The sequence below is a fragment of the Carex rostrata genome, chromosome 12, assembly GCF_964058835.1.
Source record: "Carex rostrata chromosome 12, lpCarRost1.2, whole genome shotgun sequence".
In the NCBI taxonomy this organism is placed as follows: Eukaryota; Viridiplantae; Streptophyta; class Magnoliopsida; order Poales; family Cyperaceae; genus Carex; species Carex rostrata.
Window position 1 is genome coordinate 12209483 of NC_135929.1, and position 6000 is coordinate 12215482.

Genomic DNA, 6000 nt, shown 5'->3' on the forward strand with positions numbered 1-6000 from the left:
CCTTGAATCCACGCCGGTTAGACATGTCGTCCGGCAATGATGATGCTAGGTTTCAAAACCTCCAAAGAGAAAGGGATCGGATGGCCAATGAACTTCAACGGTTGAGGGCAGCTAACCAAGAGAGAGAAAATCTTGAAGCAGCCGATGCCAACCGCCCTTTGAGGGACTTTACTGCGCCTAGGGCTGAGGAAATCCACCTGGGGTACACTGCACCCACTATTAATGCTGAGGAATACCAAATTCCTCCTGCATGGGTTAGCATGGTGCAGCGTAATCTCTTCCATGGCCTGCCTCATGAAGATGCCACACAACACTTAGCCAATTTCGAAGAAATCTGCAGTACAATTAAGGTACAAACTGTTTCTCCTGATGATCTTAAAGTGATGGCTTTCACTTTTTCTCTTGCAGATAAGGCTAAAGGTTGGATAAGGGGACAACGGCCCGAGAACATGAACACTTGGCCTAAGGTGGCGAATGATTTCCTCAACAAGTTCTTTCCACCATCCAAAACTAACTCCTTGCGCCATCAAATCCACAATTTCCGACAAAGAGGAGATGAAACCATGAGCGAAGCGTGGGAGAGGTTCCAAGAGTTGCAGAGGTGCTGCCCTCACCATGGCATTGAAGGATGGAACCTGCTGCAAATCTTCTACAACAGTCTTCTGCCACAAGACAAGGGAATGCTAGATGCAGCCGCTGGAGGAAGTCTCATGAACAAAGGGGCTGTAGATGGATACAAGCTGGTTGATGACATGGCTCTCAACCAAAGTCAATGGCACAACCCTAGGGAGACCCCGGTTATCCTGCAACGGGGATTGAAGGAGGTGAACTCGAATTCAAGCATGGCCGCAGAAATTGCCGCTTTAAATCGCAAGATTGATCAAATGAGCGTAAAATCGGTAAATTATCCTTCTTCTCTTCCTTGTTCAATTTGTGGTGGGACCGATCATTTAGCACTAAATTGTGGTATAGGTAATGAGGTTAGTCATGAGGAAGTGAATGCCATAAACCAAGGCAATTTCAAACCAAATAACAATCCTTACTCTAATACTTACAATCCCGGTTGGAGGAATCACCCAAACTTTTCGTGGAGACAAAATGACCAAAATACCCAAGGTAACTCAAACTTTAATAGACCAAATCAAGGTTATGGTAACCAAGGGTATGGTTCTAATGCACCACCAAAGTCCAATCTCGAATTAATGATGGAGACTTTCATGGCAAGTCAAAATCAAAAATTCGATGAATTGACCAAAAAGGTAGACATGTTGGCAACCCAAAACAAAATGCTTGAAAACCAAGTTGCACAACAAGCTACACAATCTTCCCGCCAACCGGGTTCCCTTCCACCAAAACCTGAGAACAATCCCAGGGATGTCAAGGCGGTTAGACACACGCTTCGTAGCGGTGCGCAATACGAGGATCCACCCATGCCAAAGCATGCCTATGTGCAGCCGCAAGGTGAAGAGACAAGAACCAATGATGAGCACATCTCCACACACGAGGACTCCGCCTCAAAGGAAGCTACACAAATCGCACCAAGCGACCCTGCTATTCAAGCGAACCCATCTCAAGATGAGCCACCGAAGGTAAGTGCACAGGTACCTCTCTACATTCCTCCCCATAAATTTGCACCTTTTCCTGGTAGGCTTAAGAATGAGAGAACTGATGGGCAATTTGCTAAATTCCTTGAATTGTTGAAACAATTGCATGTAAACCTACCATTGACTGAGGTAATGACCCAAATGCCGGTTTACACCAAATTTTTCAAGGATATCCTTTCTAATAGGCGTAAACTTGAAGAAGTCCAAATGGTGTCCCTAGACTCAAACGGTAGTGCCATGGTAATGAATGAATTACCCAAAAAGTTGGATGATCCGGGTAAATTTTCCATACCATGTTCGATAGGTAATGTCCAATTCAAACGTGCACTATGTGATCTAGGGGCTAGTGTAAGTCTTATGCCAAAGTCGGTTTATGATAGGTTGGGTGTAGGGGAACTTAAGCCAACTAGAATTTCTCTCCAATTGGCCGACCAATCGGTCAAGTTACCCCTAGGAGTGGTAGAGGACTTGCCAATTCAAATTGGTAAATTCTTTGTACCAATTGACTTTGTTGTGGTAGACATGGATGAGGATATCCATACACCACTTTTGTTGGGTAGACCATTTCTCAATACGGCAAAAGCTGTGATTTATGTTCATGATGGAATTATTACAATGAACATTGGTGAAGAAAAATTAACATTTGACATCAAAAGATCAATGAAATATCCATCTAATGATCAAAGCGTTTGTAGTGTTGAGATTCTTGACAGGTTGATAGACGAGGAACTCATAAACAGCTTGGAAAAGGGTTCCTTTGAATGTTGGATGGATCAGGAGTGCGAAAAATCTGATCAAACGAGTTCTGTAGACCTTATTGCGGCCCGCAATGGAGATTATTGCGGACCGCAGCTAACCCAGTCAGAGCAGGAAGAAATTCGAGAAGTTATTGCGGCCCGCAATGGAAGTTATTGCGGCCCGCAACCAATCCAGACAGAGACCCTGCAGAATTCAGAAATTATTGCGGCCCGCAATGACCTTATTGCGGCCCGCAATAACCCTTCCCAGATTGACAAAAAGCCTATTCTGAGCCCAATTCTTCAGGTTTCAACTACCGAAACTTTCCCCAACTTTGCCGAACCCTCGAAGGACGCACCCAAGGTTGAACTTAAGCCATTACCTTCAACCCTTCGATACGAATACCTCGGTCCAAACCAAACCTATCCCGTTATTGTCAACGCATCCCTAAACCAAGACCAAACCTCACAACTTCTACAAATCTTGAGGATGCACCGAAAGGCCATTGGATACACCATTGATGACCTCAAAGGAATCAACCCTTCCATCTGCATGCACCGCATTTTCATGGAGGAAGGACACAAACCGACCATTGAAGGACAGCGGAGATTGAACCCGAACCTTAGCGAGGTGGTGCGAAAGGAGATCCAGAAACTTCTTGATGCCGGCATCATCTATTCAATCTCCGACAGCAAATGGGTGAGCCCAATCCATGTGGTGCCAAAGAAGGGAGGGACAACCGTGATAGAAGGGGAGAATGGCGAACCGATTGCAACAAGACTCGTGACGGGATGGCGTATGTGCATCGATTATCGAAAACTCAACACCGGCACGCGCAAGGATCATTTCCCTCTTCCTTTCATTGATCAATTGCTTGAACGGTTAGCTAAGCACTCTTTCTTTTGTTATCTTGATGGTTATAGTGGATTCTTTCAAATACCAATTCATCCTGATGACCAAGAAAAGACCACTTTCACTTGTCCATACGGTACCTTTGCATACCGTAGGATGCCCTTTGGTTTGTGCAATGCACCTGCAACATTTCAAAGGGCTATGATGGGTATATTTTCTGACCTAATTGAGAAGTCTATGGAAGTTTTCATGGATGACTTCTCGGTTTATGGTACCACTTTTGATGGATGTTTGTTAAACCTATCTAAAGTCCTACAAAGATGTGAAGAGGTAAACCTTGTTTTGAATTGGGAGAAATGTCATTTTATGGTACAAGAGGGTGTTGTTTTAGGTCATGTGATTTCTGCTAAGGGTTTAGAGGTTGACCGTGCAAAGATTGAGGTAATTGAAAAATTACCTCCACCAACAAATGTTAAAGGGGTTAGAAGTATTTTAGGACACGCTGGGTTTTATAGAAGGTTTATCAAGGACTTTTCTAAAATAGCCAAGCCCTTGACTAATCTTTTGTTAAAAGACGCTCCATTTGATTTTACCCAAGAGTGTCTAGATGCTTTTAATAAATTGAAGGAAGAATTGATCTCGCTCCAATCCTGCAACCACCAAATTGGAGCGAATCCTTCGAGATCATGTGCGATGCAAGTGATTACGCCATTGGAGCGGTGCTAGGGCAACGAATTGACAAAAAGTCGTGCGCCATCTACTATGCAAGCAAAGTTCTAGATGAGGCTCAAGTCAATTACACCACTACCGAAAAGGAGCTACTTGCGGTGGTCTTCGCCATCAACAAGTTTAGACCTTATCTAGTTGGTTCCAAGGTGATAGTCTACACGGATCATGCCGCGGTTCGTTATCTTCTCACGAAAAAAGATGCCAAACCCCGTCTCATCCGTTGGATTCTCTTACTCCAAGAGTTCGACCTGGAGATTAGGGACAAGAAGGGCACCGAGAACCTTGTAGCTGACCACCTTTCGCGCATCAAACCTGAACCAAATGAAGACTTACCCATCGATGACTCTTTTGCCGATGAGCAGCTTTACCAAGTGGGTAAAATCGAATACCCATGGTTTGCGGATATTGCAAATTTTCTTGCATGTGGAGTTCTTCCACCCTACCTCACATACCAACAACGGAAGAAATTCTTTGCGGATACCAAGCACTATTTTTGGGATGACCCATATCTCTTCAAGCTGGGTGTTGATGGGATTCATAGGCGTTGCATTCCGCAGGATGAGGTTAAATCAATTCTTCACCACTGTCATTCATCACCATATGGAGGACATGCCTCGACCAACAAGACCGCCGCCAAGGTCCTGCAAGCAGGTTTCTTTTGGCCAACTCTTTTTAAGGATACAAGGCAATTTGTTGTCTCTTGTGACAAATGCCAAAGGTTGGGAAGCATCACCAAGCGACATGAGATGCCTCAACAAAGCATCCTTGAAGTCGAATTGTTCGATGTGTGGGGGATTGATTTCATGGGGCCATTTCCGAGTTCATGCAACAACAAATACATCCTTGTAGCCGTGGATTATGTCTCCAAATGGGTAGAAGCAATACCAAGCCCAGGGGCCGATTCAAAGACCGTCAAACGCCTCTTCCAAAAGATAATCTTCCCAAGATTTGGTGTTCCACGGGTGGTGATTAGTGATGGAGGCTCACACTTCATAAATCGCTCCTTTGAAAGTTTAATGGAAAAGTATGGAGTCAAACACAAGGTAGCAACTCCGTACCACCCGCAAACAAGTGGCCAAGTTGAAGTGTCAAACCGAGAGATCAAGCACATCCTCCAAACTGCTGTAGGATTGTCCCGAAAAGACTGGAGTCTGAGGTTAGATGATGCACTTTGGGCATACCGCACGGCCTACAAGACACCAATTGGCATGACCCCTTTCAAGCTTGTCTACGGCAAGCCGTGCCATTTGCCAGTCGAATTGGAACATAGGGCATTCTGGGCTATCAAGGCCCTCAACTTCGACATGCACCAAGCCGGACAAAAACGCATCCTCGACTTGCATGAACTTGAGGAAATTCGTCTCAACGCGTATGAGAATGCCAAAATCTACAAGGAGAAGACAAAACAATGGCATGACAAGCACATCATACGAAGAGAGTTCAAGATGGGTGACTATGTTTTATTGTTCAATTCACGTTTTAAACTCTTTGCAGGCAAACTCAAGTCCAAATGGAGTGGCCCGTTTCAGGTGAAACGCGTGTTTGAACATGGGGCGGTAGAAATCTGGAGTGAAAGAACTGGCGCATTTAAAGTAAATGGCCAGAGGCTAAAGGTGTACAATCATGGAGAACCGGTTGAAGGGAAGATTAACATCTCCCTTACCGATGCACAAATGAACTAAAAGAGGAGAATGGTCGAGCTCAAGACCCTAAAAGAGCGCTTCTTGGGAGGCAACCCAAGCACTTTACCTTTTTGCAATTTTAAATTTCGTATTTTTAAATTTTATTTGCATTTAGATAGGTTAATTTAGGTTTTTCAGAAGATTTCAGGCTTCTTTGCGGTCCGCAATAATTTTTATTGCGGGCCGCAACTAACGAGTCAGAGACTTCTGACGATTGGCTTTAGTTTTTGAGTTAATTGCGGTCCGCAATAATTTTTATTGCGGGCCGCAACCAAGCAGTCAGAGAGTCAGAAAAAAGAAAAAAAAAAAAAGAAAAAAAAAAAAAGAGTCCATTGCGGTCCGCAATGACAGTCATTGCGGCCCGCAATGGAGGCCGAACAGACGCGAAAATATTG

At 44.4% G+C, this 6000-nt stretch overlaps 1 pseudogene; it reads left to right on the forward strand.

Moving 5' to 3' along the window:
- The first annotated feature begins 563 nt into the window (after nucleotides 1-563).
- LOC144563640 (uncharacterized) lies at nucleotides 564-5605 on the forward strand (annotated as a pseudogene).
- The last annotated feature ends 395 nt before the right edge of the window (nucleotides 5606-6000 follow it).